This window comes from Pseudorasbora parva, chromosome 21 (assembly GCF_024679245.1).
Source record: "Pseudorasbora parva isolate DD20220531a chromosome 21, ASM2467924v1, whole genome shotgun sequence".
NCBI lineage: Eukaryota > Metazoa > Chordata > Actinopteri > Cypriniformes > Gobionidae > Pseudorasbora > Pseudorasbora parva.
Window position 1 is genome coordinate 15,275,588 of NC_090192.1, and position 21,692 is coordinate 15,297,279.

The 21,692-nt window shown below is 39.9% G+C and overlaps 1 long non-coding RNA gene across 1 annotated transcript; it reads right to left on the reverse strand.

The window, feature by feature from the left end:
* Positions 1–1,867: 1,867 nt before the first annotated feature.
* LOC137056414 (uncharacterized) lies at positions 1,868–21,682 on the reverse strand. Its single transcript, XR_010900335.1, has 3 exons — positions 21,582–21,682; positions 2,379–2,427; positions 1,868–2,273 (listed from the first exon to the last, which is right to left on the reverse strand). It is a non-coding gene; the product is annotated as an uncharacterized lncRNA (long non-coding RNA).
* Between the last annotated feature and the right edge of the window lie 10 nt (positions 21,683–21,692).

The following is a 21,692-nucleotide window of genomic DNA, read 5'->3' on the forward strand; positions in this document are numbered from 1 at the left end:
GAAATCCCAGTAACTGAGCAGATTGTGAAATACTCAGACCAGCCCATCTGGCATTAACATGCTCAAACTTGCTTAAATCCCCTCTCTTTCCCATTCTGACATTCAGTTTGGAGTTCAGGAGATTGTCTTGACCAGGAACACACCCCTAAATGTATTGAAGCAACTGCCATGTGATTGGTTGATTAGATAATTGCATTAATGAGATATTAATCAGGTGTTCCTAATATATATATATATATATATATATATATATATATATATATATATATATATATATATATATATATATATATATATATATAGCTAAAATAACAGGTTTTTAATAATGTCTGAGTTAATACTTGTTCAAAACAATCACTTTTGCAAATTTTGAACTAATTTTTATTTATTTTGATCAATAAATAATATATTTTGTTTAATAAATATGTTGTCATTAAATGTTAATATAGAATTATTTTTTTCTTCTTTTTTTTTTACAAATATAGAAACAAAATAATTTAATAAAGATTCTGAAAGCATTAAAGGAACTATGATTATATTATAATAATCAAATATGGATTTCCAGTAGTAATAATACATATTTTATTACACGCTAAAAAATGCTCGGCTAAAAACAACCCAAGTTGGGTTGAAAATGGACAAACCTAGAAATTGAGTTGTTTGAATGGGTCCATTTACTGGGTTCAAACAACCCAATTTCTGGGTTAGTCCATTTTCAACCCAACTTGGGTTGTTTTAACTCAGCATGGTTAATATCATATTTTAAAATATGGTTTCATTATAAATAAGGTTATATTCTCTAAGGTTGACACCCTTAATATATGATATTTACAATCTGAATCTAACCATGTCATGTCAATGAATGAAAAAGCCAGCTAACAATTTATTATCATGTTAATTACTGTGCCTTTAAACAGCAGGGGCGCCTTTTATCCCAAATAGCATACTTGCACATATTCTTTTGTTATTGAAAAACTTGCTTTACTTACCTTGAGAAAAAAAAAACTAAAAATCATTAAGACCTATGTCTATAAAGTGTATTCAATCAGGGTGTGGGATAATTTAATTTATTCTTCCCTCTTTCTGAAATCATCATGGCAGCTGTCGACTGAGTCAGCTCTGCAAACCTGTTGGTAGACAATGCAGTGGACAGTGGAAATATACATATCAATCAATCAATCAATCAACTTTATTTATATAGCGCTTTTACAATCACGATTGTGTCAAAGCAGCTTCACAGTGTCAAACAGGATAATATTGCCACAAAATTAGATTTGGCTGTACAGTCGTACTGGAGAAAACTGCACAGGTCCTCAGGGATAGAGAAAACATATGATGTCCCACAGGCAGAGCCCTTAACAGAGTCTCTTTAGCCCCAAAAGCAGGGGTACCTTTTACCCCAAATACCATACTTGTACATATTCTTTTGGTATTGAAAAACTTGCTTTAATTACCATGAACTAAACTGAAAATCATTAAAAAAGTCCTTTGTCTCTAAAATATATTCAATAATTTTAAGCAATTTTTATTTGCTACTTAAATCTACTAAATGTTTCATTTAAAAATGTAAATTATTAAAATGTATTTAAAATGTGATTTAGTTTTTCTGATCTTAAATATAACTTATCTTGTAAATAGTTGTAAAAAGTACTGTAGTAAAAATGTACTAGAAAAATGTATTAAATTTAGAATAGAACAATTTATTTAGTTACATTTACAAATTAATTGACATGACAAATAAATGTAAGAATTATTTATTTCATTTAATTTATAAATTAAATTAATTCTTTACATTTATTTTTAACACAACAAAAGTTCTGTTTAATTTACAAATTAAACTTGCATTACAATAATAAACAGTGCACTGAAAGGAAACAAAAGCACAATTGTTTCATTGACAAATTGTAATTTACACATAACCAAAATGTTATTTCTCTACCAATCTCTCAAGAAGAGAAAATAATCCGTCCATTTACTCCCTGCTCTTCTCTCCTCTGTCTTTCTCTGAAATGTCATGTCCTGCCTAATTAACTCGATCAGCTCATCTCTGAGTCTCTTTTTCTCTTGGCTGATGCTGTAGCTGGATCCTCCTTATCTTGGTGATCCACTGCTGAACTTGGCCCTGGTGTGTCCTCAGGGATAGAGGCAATTAGGGCAGGGGGTTATTGGAATGCCTCTGTCCCAACACCTTATCCATGAGGAAAACCCACAGCCAAGTTGCAGCCGTGTTTCCCATTCACTCCCAGGACACTTGTTCCAGGACACTTGCAATCCTAAGGCAGAGCAAATAAAACATGGCTATTTACAACAACAATAACAGCAAAATAAAGATGTGTCTATTATTTTCCATACGTTGTATTTATTTATTTATTTTTTACCTGCAATGGAGAAACCTTCGCCAGTCGGACCATTTTCTTCAGAATTGTCCTAAAACAAGTGAAAAACGAAACATATGAAAAATATTATGACAGGGGTGTAATCTTAAAAAGATTAGAAAATATGACACATGCAACAAAATACACTTCATATTTCTGGATACTTATATTTGGGTAAAACATTTTTAGACACAGCTTGCATGACTGCACTTTAAAAAACAACAAAGTGAAAGACTTTTTCCTCGCAAATCCGAGTTTATATCTCAAACAAATTCATGCTTTAATAGTAGACTAATCATTGCAGGTTAAATCAGTCCAGTCTCTGACTTGCAACATAAATGTCTACATTTAGCTTCAAAGGGTTCTTCAATGACAGAATTCTATAAAAATGAAGATAGATTTTTTTACATTCCGATTCTGAGTGATGGTGATGTTACATTCGTGGCACCATGGATTCGTTTATAACCTACCAAAAAAAGGCTCTGAGTCCTCTTTCAGGTACAGGGACAATGTGAACGTAAAGAGAACTGGGTTCTTTTTCACTTGGTTCACCTCTTGGTCCACTTAAAGGAGTCTGAGTTTGGTTCTTTTAAAGAGGACCCAAGTGTGAAAACACCCGTAGGAGCTACTTTTAGCCTTAAGATATTTTGTGAATACAAAACCTTGGGTTCTATGTTATTATTCAAGTTACTTTTTCCTGTGGTTCACTCTGCGTATGTCACTAACTCAGTTAATTAGGATTTGATTGTTGACTATTTGGTAGGATCTTGGATTTTTTGGTTCTTTGAAGCTCATTCTGGACTTGCTGTCATAGCAACAGGTCCATAAATTTATACCTGCTTGGGAGCAGGCTTATTTCATGTAAACAGGATTAGATTGCAACCTTTTTAAACTTTCAAAGATGGCTGTTAAAATAAATCTGCAGTTTATCCTTTTATCTTTTTTTTATCACAAAAATCTAAAGTAAAAGAAATAAAGAATTGAAAGTGGAGGGTAAATCACATTATGAAATAAATGCTTTTCTTTAAAACATGTTGGCCATAATTATGGCACCCTTTTTTGAAATACTTTTTTCAACCTCTTTTTGCCAAGATAACAGCTCTGAGTCTTCTCCTATAATGCCTGATGACTTTGGCGAACACCTGACAAGAGATCAGAGACCATTCCTCCATACTGAATCTCTCCAGATCCTTCAGATTCCTAGCTCCATGTCAGTGATTCTTCTCTTCAGTTCTCTCCACTCATTTTCTCTAGGGTTCAGGTCAGGGGACTGGGACGGCCATGGCAGAAGATTCATTTTGTGCTCAGTGATACATTTTTGTGTTGATTTTGATGTTTGTTTTGGATCGTTGTCTTGATGGAAGATCCAACCATGGAACAAAAAAAATTCTAGCAGAGGCCATCTGGTTTTGATTTTTTATCTGTTTGTATTTGGTCAAATCTGTGATACCATATATCTGAACTAAATATCCAGGACCTCCAGCAAAAAATTGGTCCACAACATTAAAGCTCTAGCATTATATTTAACTTTGTAACCGTGAATGATAGATCAAAAGGATAAACAATGCATATTTATTTTTACAGCCATCTTTGATCATATTTACCAGGGGTGCACTGCCAATATTTCTGACCACAACTGTAAATAAATGTTTTGCTGCATTCCCTCAGTAAACCGATGCTGCCTCTCAGTCTTTTTGACACTGAGTAGGGCGTAATTGCAGTAGCTCCAGCTGATGGTGACGCCACATGCATTTCCTCTATTATAACTTTTTTGTGTTGTTTTGGTAGCTTGCCTGTTTCCTTATAAAGGTTCAGAAGTTTGTCAAGTTTTTTTTTTTCACCAGGTGTCTTTTTTTAATTGTATGATGTCATTACGTTGCTGTCTTGCTGCCAGTCAATCGCTGCATAGCTGATCGTGGTTTCAAGTATCGATCATAGACTGTAAAAAAAAAAAAAATGTACGTAGTGTCCATGACGCAGGTTTCTGAAGATAATTTTTGAAGCCTAAAGTCGGCTGTTGCCATTTTGGAAGCATGTCACCGTGCGTCACTTTCGGATAACTGAAAATGGGCAGAGGCAGGACGTAAGTGGAGATGAGGTGACTGCTTGCTGAAACCACGCCCGCCAAGCTCAACCATAGTGGCCCTGTCGCAAATGGCACCCTAAACCCTCACGGTCTTCCTTTCATGACGCACTTTCATGGTGTAATGGCGCTTTGACTGCAGGGAAAAAGTCAGCTTTAAACAACAGGTATGCCCTTCCTTCACAGAATTTTTTCATGCACACCGAGATCCCAGCTTTATACAATGAAACAAAAGAGATACTAATGAACAATCTTGGGAGGACAACCTTTTTTTCATGCACCATGGATCTATGGACAAGCAGGGCCACTTCTACATTCATGGCAGTAACTGTGCAAGTTTTCACTGAATCCTGGGACATGCAGAGCTGGTGTTTAGGATGTGTTGGGCTGAATTCTGAGCACACAGCAGAATGCTTGAGGGAAGCATTAGAGGAAATCATACGAGAAGCATGGAAGCTGGACATGTCATACTTGGCTGGTATCACCACTGATAATGCTTCAGCAAACAAGAAGGCATTTCAGCAAGACTTCACATGGGTCCCCTGCTTTAGACATAACCTGCACTTAGCCATTAACAAGGGCCTGGATATAGACCGTGTGTCTGCTGCACTGTCAAGGTTGAGAAAGACAGTGTCTGCCTTTAGCAGGTCACCGAAGATGTTGCGAAAGCTGAAGAAAAAGCAAATAGATTTGCAACTGCCCGAACACAGAATGATCCACGATGAGCCCACACGCTGGGACTCCGCTTATGAAATGGTGGAGATTTCTATAACAGCAGCAGGCGGTCTGTTCAGTTCTAGCTGATGATCGAAAGAAATGGCACCTCATGCCAAAAGATTCAGATATTACAGTTCTTGAGGCTGTAAAAGAGGTATTGAGCCCTGTCAGCTCTTTCACGGATGCCTTTAGTGGTGAAAAACACACCACTCTCTCTGCAGTCCTGCCTCTGTGTTGGAAGATCTTTTCTACTCTGACAGTTGAGGAAGGTGACAGCAACCTAAAACGTCAACTTAAAAACAATATTAGAGAAGATCTCAGACAGAGATATGAGGATACACGTCTGCAGCTGATACTAAACACAGCCACATTTCTAGACCCAAGGTTCAAGGACAGTATTGTAACCTTAAAAGAGCAGGTTAAACAGAATCTTGTGGCGAATCATGTCAATTTGCCTGAAGTAGGGGGCCAAAGTCTGCAAACCTTGTCTCCAGGTGACAAACAGCAACCAGCAAAGAAAACTAAAACAGGTCTGAAGGGACTGTGAACAAGCATACAGGGAGAAAAAAAGAGTGAACTTGGAGAGGGTGTATCATCCAGAGAAGAGGGTGAGGTTGCTGAAACAGACCTCAAAAATGAGTTCTCAGTATATGAAAAGATGCCTGAAATCAGTGCAGAAGAGGATCCACTCTCATGGTGGAGGATGCATGAGAAAACTTTACCTTATCTTGCCAAGTTTGCGAAGAAGATTTTGTGCATCTCTGCTTCCAGTTCTGGTTCAGAGCGTGTATTCAGTACATCGGGGCTCATTTGCAGTCCAAGAAGGGCACGACTTACAGAGGAGCACATTGACATGCTGGTGTTCCTAGCTCAAAATCTAAAAGTTGCAAAACAACTTTAGGCTACAGTAATGGGTGTCACTCTCTCTCACCTTTGTAGAGAAAATCTGCATATAATTGCACAGTAATTGCTCATGATCGATGACGTCGACTACGGAAATACGTCGACGTTCGTGAAATGCGTCGACACGTCGTGTCAGACGTTCATCTCGCGTAATGTTGGCTTCTGCTCCTAGTTCTATAACAAAATCCTAGACCGCGAATATCAAAAGTATGGGAATACTTTAAACAGAGGCCAAAGTGTTTCCCACACATAGACTAATTTGTAGCGGACTGCCACATAATCAATAACGGCCGCCACATTAGTCATTCATTCATTTTTACGCTATTTAAAAGACGCACGCATATTCGTTTAGCTGCATTTCCTTAAGTTCTCTCTCCGCCCTTTTGCGCGTCTCTTACTCAATCACACACACGCGTTGCATTCGACCGTAAAACAAGTTTTATTGCATTTTGGCGCATTTAGTATGACATAGCTTTTAAAACCAGAGCAGTTGAATAACAGAGTTGCGACACGCCTTCATCACGCGGCAGCGCGCGGTCACGGCGCTCATATAATTCTAAACAAACCAGCGCGGTGTCAATCAATACAGACCAGTGTTTCCCAACCGGGATCCCAAGCAAAAGTTGCGGGGACACTTCGGTTCATCTCGCATCTGATGACGCATCTTTAATATGGGTTGTAACTTGGAAATAATGCTGTATGTTTCTGTCGATGGATACACGTGCTGACTCCTCAGGTATACACTACAACAACAGCGATAATAAAAGAAAAACGTGGGCAAAACGGTCTCTCTTTGTAAACTTTATAAAACGCATGCGAATGCTGCTGTACGTCCGAATATGAGCAGTCATTTTCACAGTCATCACCCCCGTGTAGCCAGGAGACTCGAATGAGAAGTTCTGTCTTTGTGCACTCGTCCCAAAGCGCGCAAATATTGAGTTATCTTTCAAATCCTGTGCTTAAACGGACAAACTCACAAAAAGTATGTCAAAATGTCATAGCCTACTCTATGCCTTAAGTGAACTTTATACAGAAAATACGACGACTATCCGTGGGTCTTAAAGGGGCAGTAGCCTTCACTGCTGTCTGTTTAATGTCAAACAAAAGATAAATAGATCACTCACTGCTCCTGACTGAATAGCTTTTGTAAGTTTAATAAGGATTATTTATTTTAATTTTAAACAGTTAAATGTGTGGTTATTTTACTTTTGATTACTTCATTCCATTTCTCTACCTAAAAACTAATGTTAGACCTACCTGAAAAGCATTGTTTATTTTATTCTCATCTTTGCTCAATAGTATTTATTTGTGCTGCTGCTTCTATTTAAGTTATCTGTTCTTATTTTTATTTTTATTTTCATTTGACAGTAGTCCTTTTTCCCCTGAACATAGCAAATACCGAACTGTACTGAAACGTGAACCTAAAACCGTGATAAAAAGCGAACTGTGAGCAGTCTGTACTGTTACACCTCTAGCGTAACTTATGTGAGGGGGTGCCACAGAATTTAGAAAAATTTCAAAGGGTAAAAAAATAAATCGTTAGATTAGTCGACTAATCGAAAAAATAATCGTTAGATTAGTCGACAGAAAAAATAATCGTTAGTTGCAGCTCTAATGCATAGTTTATCATAAATAGCCAAAATAATGCTTATTAAAGCTGAAGTTATTCATTCAAGAGCTGTGAGTGATTTTCTCTTTGCATTTGGTTGTTTAATTCGCAGTAATTCGTCATCATGTTTATTTACACTGCTGCCTCTTTAAGACACGTGTGCAGATCTATAGGCGACTGATAATAAGCAGATGCACTACATTTTCTCCCGACTATATCCATAATAACTACGTCCATTATAGACACAAACTGTGTTGTGTTTAAGAGACTCTCCAAGCCGATCATTTTGACATAGATGTTTGTGTACATTTGATCGTTTAGACGCGAGTGTGAAACCGAAAGTGTAATTTGCTCGTCTCGTTGCGTGCTGTTTCAGAGCGCGCGCCGACTTGGGAACAATCTCTTGCGCATATTTTTGTGCTTTTAATCGCTCTTTTTATTATTAAACACGTCCCGCAATTTACCAACAGTAGCTAGACTGTATTTTACAACAATCACTGATCGTGCTGATTCTGTCATTACGTTTGAGTTTTAGGGAGAAATGGCAACGTAGGCTACTGCTGCAAAGGGAATTAACTTGCGCTAGACATTTATTATTATTATAAACTTTGGAAGCCAAAATCTTAAATAAAATCAGACTATCACAAACCTAAAGTGTAACCAGGCTATGTTTGAATGTTTAGTTCTGTCCTCGGCTGTCGTTTGCGCTGCTCTCTCTCTCTCTCACTCTCTCTCTCACGTCATGTGTATTTTCAAAAGTACTGACAGCAGAACCGATAACGTCCGAGCTTATCGATACAACAGTCTTTCAAAATTCACCCCCGGGGCCCGTTTAATACCGGTTTTCGGTACCCATACCTAGCTGGACGGCCTTCGAATACAGACCGGTGAGGGAGGCATCCGTCGTGATAATCTGGCGACAGAAAACGACCCCCGGGCCGACACCTCTTTTGAGAAAAAGAGGGTCTCACCACACTGATAGGGCTCAAAAGCAACCTTGTGACACCCTCAGAAGGCGGTAGGGGGATCCAGAATTCGAATGCCCATGTTTCATCCACCAATGGAAGGGCCTCATGTGGAGCAGCCCCAGAGGAAGGCCTCATGGCTGCAGCCTAAAGCCTGCGGCATGTCCCTACAGAAACATGATGGCCAGGCTAGAAGCGGGCCAGACATGTCCTGATACTGGAAATCCGGGCAGGTTCCAGACGGGCCTGCATGAAACAAAATCCAGACAGACCCCTAAAAAAAGGCAGTCTGTTGGGATTAGGCATGTGCCGATATCAATTTTTCATGCTGCGATTAATTGATGACGTTTTATCACGATATACGATATTATCACGATATTTAAATAAGTTGCAAAAAAAAAGTGTTGCCATAGCATAACAGCTTTAAGAACTATTTTTGTAAGAACAAAAATAACTGAATGTTTAAATACAATAATGCACCAAAAATATATACAGCTCTGGAAAAAAATTAAGAGACCCCTCATTGAGAAATCAATGTTAAGTGGTCTCTTGATTTTTTTCAGAGCTGTAAAAGTAAAATTTTCAAACAGATTAAAGTGCAAAAGAATTAGGCTATAAAGAACAACAGGTAGGCTTACAAATTACAATAAGGGCTCATTAGTTAATGCACTAACTAAGATTGAGCAATAGCTACATTTGGTACAGAAAGTATAATGTTTTTGTTAATGTTAGTTAAGAAATACTGATCATTGTTAGTTTTATCTTAGGTCCATTAAAAGTTATTTTGATTTTGATTTTAATGTTATTAAAAAGTTACTAAGAAATTAACATAGAATGATTAATTCTTTATAAGTATTTTTCATTGTCAGTTTGGTAATAATGAATTAACATGTTAACTAATGAAGTCTCAAAGTTATACTGAACAATAACAAATAATTAGAACAGTTCTAATTAATAGGGTTGTAGTCCAGATTAAAACATAAAAATGTTTCAATTTGAAAATAAATAGCCTATTAAGTCTTTAAGTATTAAGTATTTGGTGCTGTGATTAACAACATTGAGATTACAAAAACGAATGGCTGTTTTAAAAACTACATGCGTTTTTATTTGTTTGTTTGCTGGTTTCCGGGGTAACAGCTGCATTCTGCAGTTCATCAGCGCCCTCTGCTGTCACTGAGCGGCACTTCAGCAGCGTGTCTCCTTCACCGGTTCAGTCATGTGCAAACGCACGTTGGGCTTGTTTTTATCTGAGCGCGTGTCCCTTTGACGCAGAACAGCGGTGTTGAGCATTTATATGGTTGATGGGCAAAGTATTCTTGAGTGCATTATAAAAAAATTATAAATTGTTAATAAATTATTATTTACGATATTTTAAAGTGCCCACGATAACAATATCGTGCATATTCATTATCGGGATAAATCGCATTATCGAAAATCGGCACATGTCTAGTTGGGATGGTAGGAACACACTCTTAATGGTTTTCACAGCCAGGCATGTCCTGATACTGGAAATCCGGGCAAAAGCCAGATGGGCCTGCATTGACACGGAATCCAGACAGACCCCTAAAAAAAGGTGGTCTGTCAGGATGGTAAGGACACACTCTTAACGGTGTTTACTCTTAGGCCAAGGGAACAGACATGACAAAGCACAGAGTCTCTATGATCTTTCGGCATCTCTCTGGACTGGGCCAATAAGAGCCAATTGTCCAGGTAGTTGAGTATGCGGATGCGCTGATGCCAAAACTAAAGTGTGTAGCCAAGCTGAAACGTGTGAAGCGCCCAGGGTGACACTCCTGGAGAACGCTTCCACTCTTGGACGAAAAGAGAAGAGGAGTAGTGAAGTGCAGTGGCATACCTGATTAGGGTGCCGAACTGGGACTCCGTGAAGGAATTGTCCGGCCGCAACAGAAAGCCGACTGCCTCCATATGTGGCGAGGAGGCTGCGATGACCTGAGTGGGAAACGCAAGGTCCACTGACCCCTGGAGAGAACGAGCCGTGTCTCCTAGAAAACGGGTAGTGGAAATGTGATCCGACGGACTCAGGGGGAGAAAGCCTAAGGCGTTTCCATTCCCTGGCGTGGGAGTGGCGAGAGGTTGAGCCGACCCCGCCCCTCGAGACGCACTGGCGGTGAGTGTGAAGGAGGTGGACTTGGAGAGCGGCTAGGAGGCGGGCAGAAACGCTTGCGCAGTCTGACCCAGCCCTGAACGTTAGCGCGACTCTTTCCCCTGCCTGGAGGGTCAGGAACGACTCAGCGGAGCAGGAGCGGAAAGCTACTGCCAGGCCGCTTCATCTGCACCGAAGAGGTCTTTGTCGTGAAAGGAGGCGACCACAAGCTCCACAAACCGTGGCAGGTGGGGGATGACTCTGGTCACTCCTGAAATCCCTTAGAATGGAGGGCGCTGGGAAGGAGAGGTGCTAGAAGAACTCTAGTTCTCCTAGGCATGAACTGCCTTTCTCCCAATAAATCCCCGAGACATAGAGCGCGTTGAGGAGAAAAAACCTTCTCCCTGTCGCGAATCTCAGTGAGGTTTAACCAAAGGTGGCGTAAAGCGGCCACCAGACCAGCCATCGAGTGCCATACCGCGCGCGGTGTGCTTAGTAGACCGTAAGGCCAAAATCCTTGGCTATGCGGAGATCTAAACAGATGAAGATGAGAGGCCAGTGTGACTTAGATCGAGGGAATGGCGGAATAACCACGCTCCACAGAACCAATGAGGATGGTGAAGTGAGCGGCTACCGCATTAGAAGGCGGGCGGAAAAACGTCTGCTTTCAGGATCTGGAGACCTAGTTATGCAGATCGCTGAAAAACGTCAATTTCCTTATCAACGTGTGATACACACTAGCACACTTAGAAATCTCACATCGAGCTTAGAAGATTGTGATTCATGGGAACATAAGGCCAATCGATCGCAAGCTTCTCATACGCGCACGTAGCGCGTCGACGAGCTCGGAGTAGGCTGCAAAGGCTGCGCATTTTCTTGGCCGCCAGGTGGGAAAGCATAGTCCAACGAGACAGGCCCGAAATCCTCAGAGTCGGAAGCTGTCATAAGCAAAGTGTAAGCCAGGCCGAAAGAAACGGTCTACGTGCCTCCGGGCTGGGGATCAATAGTTTCGTGTGTGCACATAGAAGCGGAATAACTTCACTAATCGCGAGCGCTCGAGAGAGGAAGTGAGAGAAGGGAAATAGACCGCTCACACTGGATGTCCTAGAGCAGGGGTCTTCAACTAAAATAGCTTGGGGTCCAGAAAAAAAACCTTCTCACCAGCCGAGGTCCGGACAGTTATATACCTAAAAACATGAATCGATGTCTTTTTGCCAGACTAAAGAAATTAGTGTAGATTAAAATGTCTTTATTGAACAAAATATATGTTCTCATATAGATAAAGTATGTCTTTTCATTTTTTTAAAGCAAACATAGGTAATCCTTCAAAAAATGTATTTAATTTTGAGGTTATTCTGTTTGCATTGGTACAAAATATCTAATTCAACCAGTAGCCATGTCTGACAAAAATATGATGAATGAAAAAATGCCTTCATCTCTAAATCTGCACTGAAAATACATTCATTTCAACATTACTAGCAACTAAAGTGCTTTTTCTGCTGAACTGAGATAAACAGTAACAATCAATGAACACAAACCCTCCTGGTTAAAAAACAAAACAGAAATCTCATAACAATGTTATGTTCATTCACATGTATAGCCCACATTTAGTTAGGTAGAGACTATCTTCAGCACTGCTCTCTCTGTGCTTCAAATTGCACTGGTAAAAAATAATTTGGAATATCATCCAGAAACACAACCAGGCAAAAATAAGGTGCCACCAGTGTTGGAAAAATGAAAAAGTCCACAAAATATTTTATCTCTTTATTTCAACTGTTCCTTTAAATCCAGAAAAACGTAAATAACCTCTCAAAAGGCTGAGCTGAGTTGAACTTAAAGATGGAATGGAAGCATAAACATTCCTTGTTCCAAAAAAAAAAAAAAATAATAATAATAATAAAAAAGTGAATATAGCTACATTGTCTGAACTTCAGTGCATGTGAGAAATTGGCTCATTTATTTTCTGCACCCTTACCTCAGACTGCTGAGGATAAAGGGGTCTTTAAAATGTGTATGGCTGAATCAGAAATCGCCCCTATACCCTAAATAGGGCATTATTTGAGGGGACAGCCATTTGTAGTGGCGTCCGAAAACACAGTGGACATGTTTGAGTGTACTCACATGTTGCACCGCAATAACGAGTGTACAGCCGATGTACACACAACAGCTGTCCGACTTCACGCACTCGTTTTCATTCACTCCTTCAAGTGAACTGTAATAGTGGACTAACGTAGGGAATAGTGGATGAGGGTTAAGGGGCCAATTTCTGATTCAGCCTCTGTTTTGCGCGCCGCTTTCAGTCTCTTCACTGCGCGCCTAAACATATAGTGAGCATAGTAACGTAGCCGCACACCGGACTGAAGCTCATGGGCGCGTCTCAGGATCTCACACTGGACGCTCACATACGCGCAAGTTCAGTTTTGAATCGACTTCTGACAGAAGAGCTGCACGATGTATTACATTTATATTATATTTCCCTCAAATCCTCCATGTACATACTGATTTCACCCTGTGCTACAAGAGATACACTCATCGTGAAGTTCTTCTGTCAGGAGTCGATTCAAAACTGAGCTCGCGCGTAATGTGTGCGTCCGCTGTGAGATCCTGAGACGCGCCCATGAGCTTCAGTCCGGTGTGCGACCCCTTTAACTGTCAACGCAACCGTGGCAACGTAGGAAAAACGGTTCTACTGAGCTGCCTGATATAAATGTGATTATTTATTTATTTATTTTAAATCGCATTAGGTATTTAGTTATTTCAGTGTGTCAAAAGGCTTCGCGGTCCGGATGGATGCATCTCGCGGTAGGGCTGTAACGATACACCAAACCCACGATTCGGTTCGTATCACGATTTTTGACCCACGGTACGATACAAACCTCGATATGGGGGGGACAAAACAGTTTTATTCTGTACAGTATTCTGTAGCCTATTTTGCTGTCAATACCATATATCTGTATGGTCAATAGGCTACTGCCGACGTTTTCTTTGCGGTACCAATAGGCAATATATATTTAACATGAAGTATAGGGCCTCCTGTACATCAATACCAACAGAAGCGCCGCGTCAGACACGCTTCTGGTGTGCAAAGAAAGAGAAAACGCCTCGCAGCCGCCCCGCGGCTGACACGCAGCAGAAACGCCACGCTCACACCACGTTGCCAGCCGGTTGGGGAAGCTTCTTGAAACACTTACGGCAAATTGTGTGGGTCTTTTCAACTACACGATTGCCATCCTTGTTCTCCACCGGGTAGCTGAAATGTTGCCATTCTGCTGACTTAAAAGTTGGACCTGGACAGGAAGGATAATTCTGGGAGTTGGAAGGGGTGTGTCGCGATTCTGCCTTCTCACATCGCGATACAGGTTCGTGGACCTGCGTATTGCGATTTCGATTTCATATCGCATATCGTTACAGCCCTATCTCGCGGTCCGGATCCGGACCGGAGTCCGCCAGTTGGCGACCCCTGTCCTAGAGCTAAACATCCGAACCCCAGGCCGCGGTCAAGGATTGGTATCCCAATTAGGGATGGGACGATACACTTAAACTTACGATACGATGCACCTCGATATGCCAGGGTTATGATACGATACGTCACGATACGATGTCAAAATATTTTTTTTTCTTTCCAAATCTGTGATTTTTTTTTTTACCACCTAAGTAATGTACTTAAACGAAAGGTAGGATTTTTCTCTTTTTTTGCATTTTGTTTCTATGTTGTTTAAAAAAAAGGAGAATTTTTAGAAGTCCGCGACCACATCTTAAACAGAGGTGTATGGACAAATATGCATGCTTTATGCAAATGTACATTTATTATTAGTGAAACCATACTTATTCAATAATAATCAATACAGCATGAAGACTAGACATATCAAAGGTCATATATATGTTTATCTAAGAAATTGTTCATGTCTCTTAACTTAAGCCTAAACTTAAAAATAATGAGTAAGTAATGACTTCTCTCATTTTAACAATATAAAGGGAGTTTTTACACTGGCAGTTTAATTCAGAACAGGGCAAAGTTCGTATGAAAAATTGTTAATGTGTACCAGTGAGCGAACCAGAACCACACCATACCTGGAGGAGGTCCATATTACACGAGTAGGAATATAGTGCGGCCCCTTTAAGCAGGGGCGTAGCACCAAATTTTGGGCCCTGGGTACAAACCATCTTGCTGGGCCCCCGTACCATGTATGTGTATGTATAGAAAACGGACTTCCCTGCCTTGGGCCCTGGTTACTCAGTACCCTTTATCCCCCCAGTCCCACGCCCCTGCCTTTAAGAGATCCGCATTCCCTATTGAACTGCCGGTATTTTACGTGTGCGCGCCGAACTGGTCCGCGATTCACGTGGACAGTGTGGAGAACACGGACGACGCGGGAGCGCGCTTGTTCAGTGAAGTAACCTGTGCATTCGTTTTAGCCGATTGTAATGTATTTAGTTCAATAAAACACGTGTACTGTAAGCGGGGTGATGGTGTTAATGATTTACCTCAGACATGAGTGAGTGAGCTGCAGTGCATCGCGCTCAGGCTGCAGAGAATGTGCTCAGTGAAAAAACGCCCTTTTCTTTCTGGAGTCTAATAAAAGTTAAACAGAAAATATGGTAGTTTATGTAGGCAATAACTGCATTTTTGGTTTAGAATATTAATGCTAATGTCAACCATTTTCTTTCCCTATTAATGTTTGCTTCTACATCCTTTGTCTGACTGCTCTCACTTTTTCCAACTAACTTTACGGGCTATGCCTCAGATCAAACAGAAAATGCGCGCTGCGTTTTGTTATGTCTGCCCTTTTAACGGTCTATGTGTCTGCCACACACACACACACACACACACACACACACACAATACACTAAATTATTTATATACTACGCAAATCATGCAGCAGTGCCATCTATCTTTATTTCGCGATCCATTTTTTTCGACCTCGATGCGTTTCGTCACGTTTTGTATCGCGATATTTTGTCAAACGATATTTCGTCCCATCCCTAATCCCAATATGCATCATTCGCAGCGTCGAGTGAACCTATGAAAGAGAACTCATTCCTCCAGATTCATTGAAAACTATGGTTACTGTTGATTGGCCAATGCAGTCGCCAGGAGGAAGCTCCTTTGACCGATGAGAAACCTCTCACCACACCCCTACCTCCTGACACGCCCCTACCTCTTGCCACACCCATTACTCCAAGCTGCAGCTACCCCTGTCTCTTAAAATCTGCCAACGTTCCCTTTGGGCTCTCGTAATGGCTCATCCCTCCCCGTCACGTTTGCCAGTGACACAAAGATACACAAACAACAAGGATAACATCTAACAACATACAGTGTCATTGGTTAAGTTTTTCACAGAACAATTAACAATACCCCGCTGCAAAGTGTGTTTGAAGTCTGAACAGAACTGCGCTTATTTGAGCTGCGTGGACAACGAATGCAGCGCAAGCTCATACATGGGGCGATCTCGTGACAGACACGATTCACAGCGCTGGAGATCCAGTGAAAGAGCGTTTAAATTCACCACAGAATTAAAGTGTTACTTCAGCGATTAACATATGGCTTTGTATCAGTATAAACCCTGGAGTATATTCAAATGATCGTGCTCCCCCCACCTAATATCCCCCTGAGATGAGAGATTTATGCATTTTATTTCTGGAAAAATTCCTCTCGTGACGCAAATTGACGATATTTGCGTCAGCAGAGGAATGTTTGCCCAGAGCCTAAAGACTACAGCCAGCAGAGGGAGCCATTTCCGCATGTTTTCAACTCGTGCATGGGAAATGGAGATCACACTTACAGCACAGCTCAGCTACAGCCATTAATTTAAACGGATGCTAAGCAATGTGTTTTAACTTCTCAAATTAATTTCTATGAAAGGTAAGCTTCCAAAGGCATGAACTGAAAACGTGTTGTGAATTTATGCCGCGAATGTGGTCGCGATTACCTCAGCTCTCATCACGAGAGCTCATCAACTCATTTATGACGTTAAATGTAATCTGACTCCTAATCCGAGACTGCTGTGAGACTCATGCGGCAACTCGATCGTTATATTGAACACACATGTTCAGTATTTAATTGTACTTTCTGAACTCAGTCACTGTAATCCAGTAGCGGTGGCGGAATGGCCTCACAGGGCAGCGAAGCATTCTGGGAATTGTAGTCTTTCATCCCCATGAGACAAAAATACATTTTCTGTCTTTTCTCAGTCTAGAAAGCACCAAATTCAAAAATAATTTCACATTTCTACTACATTAATGATGACCCAGTTTAAATACAGATTCATCGTCCCAGTGCTGAAGTACCCCTTTAATAACATCACTACTGTGATCTAGTGGAAGCGTTCGGCGCAGAACTCTGTTTTGAACCACAGATATCAGATCAAACAGAGCTGACGTGTTGACAACATGAGCGTGGGTCAGGGGTTTCAGTCACAAATCACCAACATTCACCATGATTTACTGTAGTAAAACACATGGATTTCATGTTGTTGTCCTTATTTATCTCAGGATTCGTACAACCTTTTGAGATAGAAATTCAAGCACTTTCCAATGGTTTCGTACACTTATTTGTACACTAACTGCACTTATTTCCAGCACTTCAAAGCTCTAAATATCCAAAATATGCTATTTTTAAATGTGATGGTTTGTAAAACTAAAAGTTTAAAGGGGTCTTGTGAAAGAAAGGATTCCCTATACTTATTTATTGTCTGTCTTTTTTTGTTAATAAAAGTTAATTTGATCTGCATATCAATTAATAAACCTTTGATATGTATACTGTATATTGCAAAAAATATGGTGCCCGTTTATACTGTGAAATGGTCTGGGTTATTCACATGCTGAAAGTTTTGCACCCCAGGTACCGTAGGCACTCTACCAAGCCGCAAATATTTTACCTAAACAAAATAAAGTTAAAACTTGTTTTGAACAATTTCTTTGTCATGCAGATTGATTTTAAGTTGGAGGGGGAAAAAACGATTAAAATCGTAAATCAAATTTTTTGGCAAAAAAAATCTGTTTTTTTTTTTTTTTTTTGCAATATCGCCCAGCCTTAATAAGGCTATTCATTTTGTAAAAATATAAGTTATAATATATTTTTGAGAACTGAAGTAGGCCTTAGGGATGGACAAAACTAAACATTTTCTTGACCGACCACTGAGCCTCATTAGCCGGTTGAAACCGGTTAACCGATTAGTCTAAAATATGCTGCGCTATTTGAAATAACAGCCGCGAGCCGCGTCTGCAATTTTGCAACTCTGTCTCATCTCTCTATGATCTCTCTGCCGCTCTGCCTGCACACACACACTTTCCCACTCACACACACTGTCCCACTCATGTCACTTTTTAAAAAATCCCCTACAGCGCAAAACATGAGTCCCTCAAACGTGGCGCCAAAGAGCAAATGGCTCCTTAGTTTCGAAATGGTTTGGGTACAAGGTGATCGCGTTGAAAATAAAGGCATTTGTCTAGCGTAAGGAGCTCATTTGAAACATTGCTGCGGCTCATTTAAAAAAATGACAACTCCGAAGTGACGCCACTTTAGTTCCAGGTAGTGCTAACAATAATAAAGAAAGATGATCAACACCTTATGTGTTACCACTGAAATGTAGATATAATATATTTCCAATATATATTTCTTATGCGGAATGCACACTTCATACTGTCATCTGCCCTGGCTCTAACCTCGAGTGTTTTAGCCTGTTTACTTTTTGCAAACCTTGTGAGCGTGCAAACCCAAACGCTGTGACCTTGCGCCAAATGTTTTTATTTGTTTATTAAAGCTACACTGTGTAACTTTTTTTGTTTATTCTTAGCTAAAAACACTTAGTTCTGTCAAAAATATATGTGCTCATTAATGTATATTTACTTCTTTGAAGTAATAAAGTATTTTCGTAAGTTTATAATATACCATTGAAAATACATACGGGTGAGGATTCAAATGCCGGTCGCCATGTTGCCCCTCCATCTTGAAAGTACATTAGCCAAAGAGGGACATACCCATAAATTCAAGCTTCGCCTTTCGCGTTTTAACACTCGATGGCACAGTGTCGAATGTGAAGAGGGGGCTTGCAATGCTAATCTTGGACTAAATCGGCCACCTTAGGAGTTAAAACGAAATCAGAATTGAGAGGAACAGAAACTATTATTCACTGGATGGTCATATACCTTTACACGACTAGATGGGGGAAAATATCACAAAGCGTAGCTTTAAGTAGCCTACAAACAGGCAAATTATGAAAAATTGAGTGTGAGGGATTTGTTCACTTCACACAAAAAGATTTTGGAATGAGATTGCTAACTGTAGTAGCATTTAGTGCACTGTCTATAATAGCCTAATTTAGAGATCACTTTTTTTTTTAACCGACAACTTTGATCGGTTAATGTTGATACGGTCAACCATCAGTCAAACAGTCATCGGTTAACATCCCTAATAGGCCTATGAAGTTTTTGCATGCGTTCAGAGTACATCACAGTCACTGTGTAACGTTAGCCTACATTGTGACTAACGTGATATAAACATGCAATATCGTTGACAAAAAAAGACAAGTCTAAAATGTAGTCTAGATGACACTTTAAAGGTGCACTATGCAACTTTCTGTCCACTGGAGGGCGCCTATTCAAAACAAATGCGTAGTTTGATGATGCAAAGTTTGAGTGCAGCATCTTGGGACTTGTGGTCTTCACCTCATAGCCGGTGGAAAATAGGACTCGGGCAGAAATCACGTTCATGGATGCGGTTGTTAACGTTACCGTAGTGTGAAGCAGAGCAGGACCGAGTGTTGTGGAGCTGAGCATGGTCGTGGAGCGATTATTATACAAACACACGGCTCGCGAACACCGGGACTTTTATTATGACGGGACGGGACACATTCGCAGAGCGCTTGCACTGATCCGCTCTTCCGGTTATTATGAAGTAATGCAGCTCTGTTTATTATATTAGATACATTTAAGTGTGTTGAAAATGATGTTATGACATTACTCCGTGCGTTCACTTGTTCACACTGCTAAGAGTAAAGTGCGCCTTTAAGCATGTCAAATGGAGATTGCTGAAATGCAGCTTACTTGTTTATTGGTGTTTTCAGATCATCTGTGCGTGAGAGAGAGCTTGCGTGGATATGGTTCCCAGATTGGACATCTTTAGGTAAAACACCGGATAGTATACGAGTTCTTTTCACAGAAAAGCTCTGTTAGGGGGATTTAATGACTGAAATCTGGCAACCGGGGGCACGCAAGCTCAACCAATTTTCCCCTTAAACAAACCACATACCCTCTATGTAGATATCAGAGAACAATTTAACATATTGTTTCAAATCATTCAAGAGAACCTTTAAATAGCTGTTTGGATAATAAATTACCTATCACAATGCATTATTTTACAGCTCGTTTTGAAACAATTAGCATTTAATTTCGTATCACGGCACGCATTGGGGTGTACGATAGTGATGATGATGTGGAGTACCATTCATTCACATTAATAATTGCATGACAATTTGTAAGATTCTTCTTCTTATTATTATTATTATGATTTTTTATTATTAATGACGCTTATTGTTATTTAGAAGAAGAATGTCGTTTATTTTTATTTTTATTATTATTATTTAAAAGAAGAAGAATGTAATTTTTATTATTTTGTCAGTCTGAATTATTTTCAGTCCCAGTCCGTGCGCAGCTGCTGAGCCTAACCCTGAAACGTCAGGTAAAGCGCACAGGCTCGCAACTGGACGAATACATATGCCTACAAATCAAATGCTTTGGTAAAGTCACACAAATTAAACATTGAAGTCCATGTTGCACAAAAATAAACACTGAAGTTTATTTATTACTATGTTGTTGTTGTTTTTTTAACACTGGGTCATAATATATCATATCTTTGTCAGTGCGTTTTGTGGTGTTAGGAATTGTTTACGCTCATGTGTCACCTGACCAGACTTTAATCGCAGCCTTTGCGGTTACAAACTTTGTTATCATATCGCGATAGCAAATGCGATAATCGTTCAGCCCTACCAGAAACACAGGCAGTGCCAGGTGAAGATAAGGAGCCTTCAACATCAGGTACGTTCTTAATGCTGTACTCTGTCATGTAACTATTGCATTTTATAACTAATTTTGTCTTTTTTAGGTAACTTGGTGTGTCATTTAGATGCATCTGTCCAGCAAACAATACAAAAAACAAACAAAACAGCTAATGTAATAGTGGAGGTTCAGCACTACATGGTCAAATATACAAAGAGAAGAGAACCCTCTAAAACACTGGAAAGCACAAAATAGCTTCTACCCAAACCTGTGCCATGTGAGCTGGTATTTTCTAAGGTTGAGGAGATAATATCCAAAAAGAGAAATCGACTCAGCCCTACCAGAGTGGAGCAAATCTTGTTTTTATACAAAAATAAATAAGTAGTTACCTCATGTTACACAAGCACTACCTCTGCCCAGTCTTACACAAGCACCTCCACTGCCCTCTCTCAAGTCCACCTTAATCACTTTCACTTTGTTTTATCCAATCTAAAGATCTACATTTCCAACTGTTCAACAAAACTGCCCAGTTACAAAATTATGAAACAACACTGAACATAAATACTTTAATGAATAATTTATATTTGTGTGTGTGTGTGTGTGTGTGTGTGTGTGTGTGTGTGTCAATCCTTTGCAGTCTTGACAATTTTAAGCACCATATTTGCATTGACCAGCAGGTGTCTCTAGTGTACGAAGCCTCAAGAAATTAACCAGTTTCAACACATCTGGCTGGAAAGCTTCAAAGCTTCATTTCACCACCACTACTATTAATATCTTCATGTACAAAACAAATTAAGTGCGTATTAGAAAAATAAATTGTTTTTCTCACCAATTCAGCGGTTGTGCATCCACCATTCACGGCTCACCAACTGTCCACAACTGTAAGCAAAGTAGCAAACCGCTGTTAAAAAAAAGCAAGAAGAAGAACACTCTCCACTAT